Raw genomic sequence first — 13,175 nt, 5'->3', positions numbered from 1 at the left:
ATTCTGCATACATTATTATATTAATATAGACCACATTAATCCTTAACTTCGTTGACTGCCAAGAATGCACAACTGAAGTAAATTAATGTTTTGTGTGCTTAACGCTATGTGTGTGTGTGTGTGTGTGTGTAACCATCGAAAAATATCCATCAAAAACATGCAAAGTAAACTTTGATATCTACGGGAGACGGATAAATAGGCAGATAGTGAATATGAGGGCAGTTAATATTCTCACAGAATGATCGACTGACTGCCTATAGAGCCTGTGGAGTAACTTAGATCCTGCATTGATGCCGACAGACCGCCCTTTGAATAGGACAACGACCTCTTAGATAGCGCGTTAAGGTATGTGCCTTCTAGTAAAATCAGCGAACCACTAACTAGAAATATGCGTTGTTTCTCTCATAGGTTAACATCATGGAACTTTCGTTCGAAATTGTTTACGGAATTAGCAAGTTTTTTTTTTAATTTTTTTTTAAATGCAGTGAATTCTACTGACTGTCTAAACAAAACTACTAATAAACAACAAATAAGTATTTCCCATAATTAATGAAATTAAAATTTAAAGCAACCAATTAATCTGTAGTTTCGCAAATATAGTAATCAGGGTACAGTATCGAATATAGTAATCGCGAATACAGTAATACACCGAAAGCATTTCCTACAACATACGTACATTAAGCATTTTATATGCGAAGACTGGTTGCCAGCCATCACGAGATTAGTATAGAAGGCTGTGATCGGTGGCCTCTATTATTGGAATAGCTTCACATAACAACACTCAAGATGACCACTTTGTTGGTCACTATCTTCAGAGGTGGACATAGCAATCCCGATGACCCCGCACGTTTTCCACTCAGACGCAGCACTGCCTGCAGCGACAGACCGTTACGTTGCCTTAGCGAGAGCATGAGGAAGGGTTCAATGACCTCGGAGTTGACTGTTTTAGCCGCAGTCGTTAAGGTGGCAAAACTAGAGTTGTTTCATCTATTTCATGCGCGTAATTTCTTTAACATATGACGAAGAATGGATGCCACAGTCTACAACTGTTTTGACAAAGTAGAAAAAAGAAAAAAAATAGACAAGGGAGGAGGAGGGGAAATAATTTTCACATGCGCGATACACCTGTGTTTTCGCTTACCTGTTCTGCTGTGCACCTTGCTTGGTGCCACCGAATTTCACAACACTTCGGTACACTACTTGAAACTTCTCCCAAAGTTTACGTTACACATTATTGTATTTTAGATGTGTTATTAGATGTTTATGAACACTATTTCTTATATACATTTGATGTTCACGTCGTTAAAATGCCCGTTTGTTTTATTATAAAAATCTTTAAATAAGTAGCAACATTATAACTTATCATATAAGAATAACAAACTAATAACTTCAAAAAAACAGCAACAAGAAAAAACCTAACACCACAAATCTTGTAAACGGAATACAAAAAATGAAATATAATAAATAATTACGTAATAATGGATAGTAAAACTATGAATACAAAATCATCGAAACACTTTTTATATAACAATAATCACAGTTATAAAGTTATCTTAATGCGACACCATCTCAGACTTAGTATTCAAGTCAAAAGAGATAAACTTTATGTCTTATATAGTGTAATTTTGATATTCAAATTTTCTTTAACTAATTCTTCAACACCTTTTTATTAAACTCTGAATGTTATACATCTATAAATTTTATTATATATTTATAAAAGTATCTTGGATGTATTATATGCGCCCGTACGCTAATGTAAATATGTTTTGAGGCTGTTAACCTATAGATGTGGTAATGCCCTTATTCGCTCATTAATGCCAAACATTATCACTGATTCATTTTCGGAAATAAGTGATGTAGTCCTCCCTAAATCGAACAAAAAAATTACTAAAAATCTATTTATTAATTAATTACTTACCTTATCGTAACACGCTGCAAAAGTTGATGTCAGCCAAGGTCGTTGACACCGACTGCTTAGGACCTAACAACGTCCAAATCCACTTGCTGCCTATTTTTCTGCAAACATAAACAACTAAATATCCGAAATCCTTTGAGTGTCAACACCATTGAACATGCCAGCTATGCTTTCACATGTCCGAAGTATGAAAAACTATTTTTTTCCGTTCGTAAAAGTTATTAAAACACAGTGAAACTTTTCGCCATCCAGCAACAACACTCATCTAAGTCTCTTGAACTAAGCCTCTTTCGCTATGCAGACATGTACACATGGAACGTAAGCTTCATAAGGTAAGTTCTCGATAGGTGGAGCCACTTGGTGACGTCACAAGTTGGTATCATGTGTCATTCACCGGCAACTATACGAGCGGAGAAAGAACATTCCTAGTAAGCTGATTACAGTCTCAATGCAACATTTCGTTTCTGTCAAATGAATGTATATAGATTTATAATGTATCTATCAAAAACACTTAAGAATAAACTTATTATACAAAAGTTTATAATTTTCAGAAGTACATTTTATATAACATTTAAAAGAAACGAAGAAGTGTGGTCCCATGGTGTAATGGTTAGCACTCTGGACTCTGAATCCAGCGATCCGAGTTCAAATCTCGGTGGGACCTGGGCAATTTTTTTTCCGTCTTATATTCGTGTAAATACTAATTCTTCAATATCAATAATGAAATTACACTTTTGTAATATTTTTTAAATTTCAATTTTAGAATAACTTTAATATAAATTTATGAATGAAATTCAGCACCTACCTGTTGGTACATGTCGATTGTATTAAAATTCATATATTATTTTGCTTTTCATTCTGATAGCAGTTTATAGCCAACAGTTACATATAATTTTATATAAATATGAAAATAAGACGTGCAGTAGTTAAATATTTTATTTATTTTGTGTGTACGTGCGTGCATGCGCCTGCATTTTGCCAAGTAATCTATCAGGAAACATAATTTTTTTTTCTCATAAAATAATAATAAATAAACAAAATATAATTTAAGGAAATTGTGAAAATTACTTAATTTTTTAAAAATTACTTAATATACTAATGAAATTTTGGTTTATTCATAAAGATGAACAAGATTTATATGAATAGAATTAATATTGCATATTTTAAATCAAATATTAACAGAGAAATGTTCGTGTTTTCTGGAGAATATGAAAATATTTCCCCCCCCCACCATACACGTATGCGGGATCACGCGTAATGTTGTCAATCATCATGTGATGTGATGTATTAGCCTTTGGTACTTAAGGCTAATACATCGCATTAGCCCTTAATTAGTATTAGCGTTAGGTACTTAATAACCATTAGCTCATCCTATGTAGTTCTGGCGACATTTTGAATCAAACTTCCTGGAATGAATCCATTCTTTTCAATATTTTCAAACTAGTCCAGGATGTTCCGAAAGAGTTTTCCGCACGTGTCTGATTGTACACTGCTCAAAACAATTAGCGGATATTTTAGTTTCTGTCGGATAATTATAAATTTCTGCAAATAATTATAATTATCGGGTACTTTATACATGAATAAATATTTCTTACGTATGAATAGAGTGTGATTGATGAGATATTGTTTAAATAATCGATAATTATTACAAACTTAACAAATTATGCGTTTTAACGTGAAATAATTTTAACAAGAATAACAACAAGAATAGCCAAAAATGCTTTTGTTAATTTTTAATAGGGCGTATGTTTTGGCTCCATTAACAGCCAAAACAGCAGTACATCTTGATGGCATGGACCGGATAAGATGATCAAACAGTTCTTGTGTGGGATATTTCCCCACTCTTCTGTGAGAGCAATTTCGAGCTCTTGAAGCAACCGTGGTGTGACACCAGTCGAGCAGAAACGTGCCTATCTAAAGCATCCTAGGCATATTCGATTGGATTGGCATGTTCTTCTGGTTCTGGCGAGTAATGACAAATACTGATAGTCTCTTGGAGTTGTTGTAAATGGGCGACCTGACCCAGAGGCGTAGTTAGAGGAGGGTGCGGTCCGCCCCAGGCGGCACTTTGAACATTTTTGAACTTTTGCAGTTAATTCTAAAATACAGTCTCGAGAACTCCGTTCCAACTATTGTAATACTATTGCGAATTTTCCTCACAATTGATGTAAGTGTTGCTAGTTGTGAGAGGAGTTTTTCTAAATAAAATTGATTAAGAATTACCTACATTACTATGAAATAGACTTCGACAATGTCACCGACGATTTTGCTAACAGAAAAGCAAGAAAAATAACATTTTAGAATGTTGAAATTAAAGTTTTTACTTCAAAAATAAACATAGTGTTTTAATTTATTTCCCTATACATCGTTTTTGACTTTTTGAGTATTTTTGGTGTGTATTGAGAGGGGCAGCAAACTCAGGGATCGCCCCTGGCGGCAAAAGCTCTAGCTACACCGCTGAGTCCTGACCTTGTCTTCGGCAAACAATCCCGGTCTCCAGAAAGCGATTCCAAAGTCGCGAAATTAAGCTTTGAGATACACGACATGCTTGATCAGCAACTTGCTGCGTTTGTCCCGCTTCTAATCGACCAGTGGCTCTCCAAGCCATGGATTCTGGGATATCATGTTGCTCTGCCATTTTTAACAAAATAATGGGTGGTAGGTGACACAGGTTTACAATTGAAGTGATAATTATGCAATGTGGAAGTGAGGCTACATGCAAAGACACGTTTCGACAAGTCTTAACATGATTTTGTATGCATTTGAGTGTTGTTCACTGTTGTATATTAAGAATATTTTAAAATAAATGTGTTACATTTGTAAATTATTTTTGTAATTTACAAGAAAACCAAAATATCCCCTAATTGTTTTGAGCAGTATAGTACAGAGATATGCCTTCAGGGAATACGCATGACAAAAGACTTCCGGAAATAACAATACAAATATATAGTACACTAGCATTAAGAGGGATTTTCATATTTAAGATTATAAGCTAGTTTTGTTTTAGACATATTCGATTGGATCCGGCTTTAATTAAATATTGATTTGATTTACATACTCTGTGTAAAACTCAGATGGCATTTGAAAAGAGTGCTTTCGTATAAGCCTAATAATTCTCATTCATACAACAAAAAGGATCTGCTACTTAAACATTATTGAGGATAAATCCACTTTTTTTTTTTTTTTTTTCCATCTCGTGCGTACTTAACAGTTGTGTCATTCCATGATTTGCTGGTAGTGTGGCTGAAATTAGCCCACGTTTCATCCAGAAAAATTATCCTTCTTCCAGTTTGTCGGTGCTGTCAAATAGTTCAAAAGTATCGTCGCCAAGCAATTACATCCTCTCGTTCTATGAAGGCCGATGCACGTTGCTGTTTGATGTACCTGAAGCCGAGATCTTCCATCATCCGATAAAGCGTAGTTCTTGATATTCGTGGCAGATCGGGATCACTGTTGTGACTTCAACAATCGGCTTGTTCAGTGTGGGCTGCTCATTTCTGAATTAAAATGCATGAATCTTTCAGCGAATGGAACGCCGAACAAAGTCGTCTAATCTTGCCCGTCGAATGTTTCGCACTGGATTGACCGAGTTCAAGTCCCCCTTCGTGCCCGCTTTTTTGGGCGTTATCTTCAGCACGTATAACCTCTTTTTTCTTATCGGCTTTCACACTGAAGATGGTTCTCTCCGAAACACCGATCATCTCGCTCACCATCGCTACACTCTCTTCCTATGTTTTGCCAGGGCGGGTGTGAAGCTCGCAGCTTGGCGTTCATCAAAATTTGCTTTGACTGACTCGTCAATGTCAATTTATCGCAATGAGAATTTCGAATAATAATAATAAAAAAAAAATCTGCGGTCGCAATCGAAATGTCTGTTTCATCCGACATGTTTGTTCTGATTTTGAAATCGTGGCGTGACCATGGAGCAATGTGATTAGTCAAACCAATCAGCCAGTTTGTTTATTTATTTTTTGTAGTTTTTTTAAAGTAGTACTAATTTTTAAACGTGCTGTTTAATTTAAAAAAAGACTAAACACGCTCATAATTTGACGTCCAAACGATATTTTAATTGCATCCTAAGAAGGGACTATTTTCTGTTAGCGGAATTGGTTTTCCATGAGGAAGTGATTTTTTGCAATCTTAAAGTGAAACAGGGTATACCTCTTTCAAGCCTTCGCTGATAGTGTGCCCAAGCTAGCACTTGTATTGTCGTCTATAGTAGTGCGAGTTGTACAGTCGATTGTTACGATATGGGGTTTAAAAGCTCCAAAACCCTATTTGCCTGTTTCAAAGATCGATTAACTCGGGAACCGATTGAAGAAAGGTTTTAAAAAGTTTCTGTAGCCCGCTTCTTAGAATCGAACTCATAAGGGCTTTCTTCTGGCTGCCTAGCGATATGGATGCAAACGCCATTTTCACAAGACTACACAGGTTATTTATTTATTATTACTTCAGCCTTCCACCAGGAGACCTATATTCATGATTGATTGCAACGGCAGTAAATAATTGCTTTTAAATGTTCTCAGTCGGATTCATGATATTTTGAAGGAGAAAATTAGAGCACCCGTATGTAAATTGCATTTGTAGTTCATGTTATTGTTGTGCGTTAGGAAACTATGAGGTCAGTAATCTCTTAGTACATTGCATGTAACATTATATATTTATATAGTTCTAAAAATGCCCACAAGATTTTTATAATACCTAAGTTAAATATATATCTGCTTAGGCCGTCCAACATCTATAAGACAAAAAGCTGTTTCGTCTGTAAATTGAAAGCAGGCTACAATAAATAAATAAACAAATAAATATAAAAATAAATAAAATTCATTATTTTATTTTTATACATAAGCTGTAGAAAAATGCTTTTATAGCATTTATTCAATAAATTTTATTAATAAATATATTTAAAAGTTATTATACATGAATTTTTCAAAAATAAATAAATGTATCTGCAACGCTGCTAGTTTGAAATAATTTTTAATCATGTGTTATGACTTTAAAGTTATTAGTAAACTTTCATTTAGTTGCAAGCCTTCAATTTTTTTTTTTTTTTCTTCGGCTGAAAGTGGCCCGCGGGCCAACAATTGGACGCATTAACTCAAGCCAAAGATAAGAAGTACCAAACTTTTGTTTGGTAATATTAAATCAAACTTCATGTAATTTCATTTTTTTCCCTTTTTTCCATACTGAGACGTGCCTTTGCTTTAAAAAAGAAAAAAGACGCTGATCAAATCTGTTCCACAAGCTTTTAGAAATACAGTACTCAAGAATCACCATTATCTTCTGAACTCATCTTCTTCTACGTAACTTCATTTACCTCCTCCTTCGAAAATATAAAACTTCTCCCATCTGTTCTCGCTGTCTCCATTCTCAATGCCACTATTCGTTTGATAATAGGGACGAAGGTGAAACCTCGATTTTCCTTTCTCCCCTCCCTCATCGAAAGCTAGGGGAAAGTGCCGGGCATTGTGCTACCTCCTGTTTATATCGGAGTCTTTTTTGTTGCGAGGGGTGAAAGAGAACTCTATTGAGTCGAAGTAAAAAAAGAAAAAAAAAAAATCAAGGTCGCCGACTACCAGTGGAAATACGCGGAAGTAGATGTTCCCCTTCCCAGACACCTGATCTTGACCTTCCCGTTAGGAGCGGCACATTGAATAGCCGACGCTCGGCATTTGCTGTTAATCAAGGTATTCTACGAAGTGAAGATAAAGTCCTCAGAAAAAGACATTGGGATATTTTTAGGGATTATCCCCACTTAAATTTGCTTGCTAAAACCTTTCCTGTTATTATATAAATGTGAAAATTAGGCGTCAGACTTTGCATAAAAATGAATTATTTCAATAGAAACCATCTTAATACGTCCCTCGTTATACTATTCTTTAAAATTGTACGCTGCTTGACGGAATAAGCTGCTACCGACTCGTAAAATTTTAATAAGATGTGCTTATGTCATTGATCTTATCGAGGAATTTTCAAGAAGTATTCGTTGTCAAAAACTAAAAATAGAACTTTTTTATTATTCTTTTTTCACTTTTTCATTTTTTTTAAAGAACAAAACTCTTTTTGGTAGTTTTATCGCCATTTGAAACCACTTTATGACAGCAAATCTGGGTGTTAGCACCTTAAACCTATCACGTAGCATCTCGCTGCTTTAGGACAAAAAAAAGTTTGTAGCCGAATACAGACGCATTTTTAAAAATGCTTTATAATTGTATTGCCCAATTATAAAGAATTAGCTGAAAGGAAGGGTCTCTACAATTCGAGATGTTCCGAGAATAAATTTGGAATGAAAACGAAATAAACTGCTAACAATTTGCTTCGATATAGTCGCCATAAAATGACGGAGACAAAATAAATAAATAACTATTTAAATTTTTGAGGAACTGAATATTATTCTAACTGTAGTTAATACACCTTGTATTTTATGGCATTTTTTTTTTTATTTTATTTCTCAATACACAAAATGTACGTACAACCTTTAACACGAAACCTCATCGCCATTTAAGTGATTCTTACTATATGACTTAAATATTTCGCCTTGACTAATCAACTATCTTTTGTTGAATTAACCAAATGAACATTATCTCTGTATTGACATTAAATGGTGTACAGGGATTTGACTTTTATGAACTGAAGGTGTAGCAGGTGCCGAAATTCATCTAAGATTTCTAACTGAATATAGCGATAATATGAAGTCCACAATAGACTTGACTTCATTTCTATACGAACCAGAGAACAAACGATAGAGTTTGGGATAGAAACGTACGGCATATCCCGCTCACCCCTGTCAAGAAAAAGTTCAAATCACAAACTTCCATAGGGATTCAAAAGAATAAGCAGCACACGTTACAGCGAGATAGTCCGTGATAGGTTTAAGCCAGCCACAGGTGGCAATGCCGAGGTTGCTGTCATAAAATATTGCGTTGTTGCCTGACAATACTCTCGTTCCCCTACAACTGGTCAAGCTATTAAAACAAAAGTGCTTTGAAAAAACGCCTCCCTCTCTCTCTCTCTCTCTCTCTCTCTCTCTCTCTCTCTCTCTCTCGTCTTGTGTGTGTGGGTGGGGGGGGGGGATGCGAAAGCTCGTACATGGCTGGCCAAGTATATTTCCAAACCAATGAAGAGGGGGGAGGGGTTAGAATGCTAACAGAAGTCTCAGAGAGTATAATAATTAATTCCTTTAACATTAAATCCATTTGGCTTAGATTTACGTAATGGCAACTTTCACCATAAGAACTATTTTGGTACATATTAGCGATTATTATGATTAAAAGACTCCATCTTTGAAGGAGGTTTGCATGTTATCCAAATGTACAAATTATTTAATTAGTACTAGGTAATAACCTTTCCAAGGGTGGATACAAGGGAGAAGTATTCAGAATAATTATTGCGCTCGCTTAACATTATTCAAAAAAAAAAAAGACGTACAGTATTTTTCTTTTTCTTTTCTTTCTTTCTTTTTTTTTTTTTTGGCATTTATGACTAATGCCAGAATTGGAGGGTATAAAACGTCTCTAAATTTACTAAATTGTATACTCAGTTAGACAAAATATTAGCTACATCTCCATGCTAAATGGAATTCATCGACATGTGGGATACATCGGCTATATAGGCGGTAGCTTGCTTCCTGGAGACATCGTAGTCCCAATATATGCGATAATAAACAAAGGTTTGAGTGATTACGAACGGGGAGAATGATAATTGGAAGCAGAAGGGCCAAGAGAGGGGGGGGGGAGTAAACGAAGTATTGATAGGATGGTAAGGTTCAACATATATACATTTAGTCAAATGACTAAATGTATATATAACTCTAGATCTGTTGCTGTACAACTAGAAACTGCGAGGAAGGGTATCGGAACTCACTTTGAAGTTGTGCTATGCCTCTCTCTCTCTGTCACAAACGTTTACAAAAACTGTAGCTAAGGCGGGCGATGGAACATTAATATTGGCCACTACTGCACTGGAAAGGGAAGCGGTGAATCCAGGTTCTTATTATTTCATGCAAATTGGGATCTGTCGACAACAATAACCCACAACTGCTGAATATTGCTCAGCTGTCTGGCTGAACAGTGCACACGTTAAATTAATTGATAACGTCCTGAATCAGACAATGCGTATCATTTCTGGAACAATAAAGATTATTCCATCATATTGGCTACCAGTTCTAAGCCACATACAACCGCCGCAACTACGACGCCAAGACAATCTGATTCGCGAATATAACAAAATTTGACCGAACCCCCTGCTTCCTATATACTCTGTATTCGACATCTTTACATCACAGAGGCTTAAGTCAAGACACCCGCCTATTTTAACGGCACAACAACTTGTGACTGAGGGTTATGATGCAACAATAGCATGGCAGATGGAATGGACTGCCAAAGCCCCTGTAATCTGGCAGACTGTCTTTAATCCAAACAGCCCTCCATCAGGGTTCGACCTACCTCGAAAAATATAAACCTCCCTAAAAAAAGGGTTCCCACCAACCATGGTAGGTGCGGAGCTTCCTTGTTTACTTGGGGAAATAAGACCGAACTCTTCTTGTGACTGTGATGAGGATAACCAAACGATACAACATATCACGTATGAGTGTCCTCATAGAGCCTACACGGGACCAGTAACTAACTTTATAACAGTTTCTACAGATGCTGTTGATTGGCTGTCGAACGTAGACATTCAATTTTAATTTTATGATTATTTGCATATTTTTATATGTATACATATGTATATATAAAAATGCATATGTATTTTTATATGATTACAGTGTCACTTCACACTATTTGTATTCTTTTTATTGTCTTGTACGTCCTTCTTTTTGTGTGGTGTCATATGCATGTATTTTTCTTAGCCAAACGCTAAATAAATAAATAAACCCACAACACGAAACCATAGATCTACCATACCTGGTCAAAGGTATGACTGCTGCTTTTGATCGTGTTTGGATCAAAAAATTAATACAAACAATACATGATATTGGAATTAGAGGAAACGCTTTAATCTGGATTGCTGATTTCATCAGAGGAAGAAAGATCAAAGTCAGAATCAATACAGCAATATCAAAAGAGCGGAGAACCTGGGCTGGTGTTCCCCAGGGCTCAGTACTCAGTCCCTTACTATTCCTTCTATATGTCAATAATATTCATCCCTACCTTACAGAAGACACAAAAGTAACTTGCTATGCAGATGATATAGCCATCTGGCACACTAGTGCTAAAATCAAAGAATCAGAGGAAATTCTAAACAAATCCATGAGAGGATTAGAAAAATGGTCAAACGAACTCAAACTTAAAATCAACCCAGACAAAACAAAACTAAGTACATTTAGTACAGACAGGAAAAATAGACATTCCTACAATCCCAAAGTCATGATCAATAACAAGCTAATTGAAAAAGTCACAAATCCAAAATACCTTGGTATTACGCTTGATCAGGAATTACGTTTTGCACAACACATCTCTAACACTTCCAACAGAGCTCTAAAAAAATTAAATATACTGAAAAGGCTTTGTGGAACAAATTGGGGTGCAAAGCCAAAAATCCTCAAAACTACTTACACTACACTAATAAGGCCAATAATGGAATATGCAGCACCTATCTGGTCACCTTCGGCTTCATCGGTAAAGAAAAACCTAGACAAAATACAAGCAAAAGCATCCAAGATTATCATTGGTGCAGTCTCATCCACTAACAACATCAGAGCCCAACAGGAATGTGGGCTTGACCTGCTGGAGGACAGACGAAAATTTGCCACCATAAAATTCATAAATAATATCAGAAGCTACCAAAGTGATCATGTCTCCCTAAAAACCTATGAACATTGGAACCAAATTTGCAGACTTCACAGATCATCGACTTTACAATATGATGACACTATCAGGAAAGAAATAGGTCTTGATCAGCTAAATGTCCACATAAACAAAGAACCTCTATTTTCCAGTCCTTTACCTTCAAATACCTTCATAAATCTAAACCTTACCAAACTCTGTACAAAAAAAGAACCAAAAGAAATGCTTAAAGAAAAAGGCCTAAATACCATCAACCTTCTTTCATCCTCCAAACAGGTTATTTGTTATACCGATGGATCATCAGACACCAATATGATTAATGGAGGCGCTGGTGTTCTCCTTCTACTCCCGAAAGGTGAAAAACTTTCAATAAAAGTTGGATCTGGGAGAATCGCTTCCAATTTTACCAGCGAACTCTACGCAATAATTAAAGCACTAGAAGCCTACTTAAATCTATCATCATCTCAACAATCTGAAGGAATTATAATTTACAGTGACTCAAGATCAGCTATGGAGGCAATCAAAAATGGCAATACCAAGCTCACACAAGACATCCATAAACTCTTAAATCATCTAAAGTGTTTAGGTAAAAGTTGCATTCTACAATGGATTCCTGCTCATGTAGGCATTGATCACAACGAAGCAGCTGATAAATTAGCAAAAGAGGCCAGAGAACTCAACCAAGAAACTCATATGATAACTCTTGCTGATGCCAATGCACTAGCAAAAGCTAAACTAATTCCATTGAAATCAGTGATACAACATCAAATTCCCGAGATCAATGCTGACAGAAGGACCTCCACTACGATAGCAAGACTACGAACAGGACATTATAGAGGAATGAAGATCAATACAGATGATACGAGAACATATAGAAACTGCAACAACTGCCCCAATACGGAACTGACACCCACTCACATCTTTACCTGTCCAGCAATTACAGCAGCCTTGCAAGAAATAGATCCTAATCCTGAACAACAGCTCTATACAAACAAAATCACAGACATAGCCAAAGCAGTACAAAGAGCGCACGGAAACATCTAAGACTCTTCAAAGGACAAGACAACAACAACAACCTGGTCAAAGCAAGGCATTTGCGGAAGAATTGCTAGCGCTTTTTTCCCTGGCATTGCTTAGGACGATACCAGTAGAGCAGGGGTTAAATGATGTGGCCAACACCTGAATAGAGTTTCCAACAGAGTACATCCATTGAGGTCAATATGTGCGGTTCCATTTATATGGCAATGCATTGACACTTCCAATAGAACAATGCAACGCACCCTGAAATACCCACCTGGCTCGTGAAGCTCTAATATACTATACATTATTATTAGACCCAAATCATCGACTTTGTCGCCAATACAATATATATATTATTTAAGATTCCATCCTCCACTGTTTGTAGATGGTATATATATATATATATATATATAAAATCAGAGAATGCAGTTAAAATGACTGATATTTATGCTTTT

The 13,175-nt window shown here is 35.9% G+C and overlaps 1 non-coding gene across 1 annotated transcript; it reads left to right on the top strand.

Annotated features, from left to right (window-relative positions):
• The first annotated feature begins 2,507 nt into the window (after nucleotides 1-2,507).
• Nucleotides 2,508-2,579, top strand: TRNAQ-CUG (transfer RNA glutamine (anticodon CUG)). The gene has a single exon. It is a non-coding gene; the product is annotated as a tRNA-Gln (tRNA).
• The last annotated feature ends 10,596 nt before the right edge of the window (nucleotides 2,580-13,175 follow it).

Source organism: Typopeltis vanoorti, chromosome 13 (genome assembly GCF_054136105.1).
Source record: "Typopeltis vanoorti isolate ZY-2024b chromosome 13, IOZ_Tvanoo_1.0, whole genome shotgun sequence".
NCBI classification, from domain to species: domain Eukaryota; kingdom Metazoa; phylum Arthropoda; class Arachnida; order Uropygi; family Thelyphonidae; genus Typopeltis; species Typopeltis vanoorti.
The sequence above is the reverse complement of the archived record's forward strand: the minus strand, read 5'-3'. Positions and strand labels throughout refer to the sequence as shown.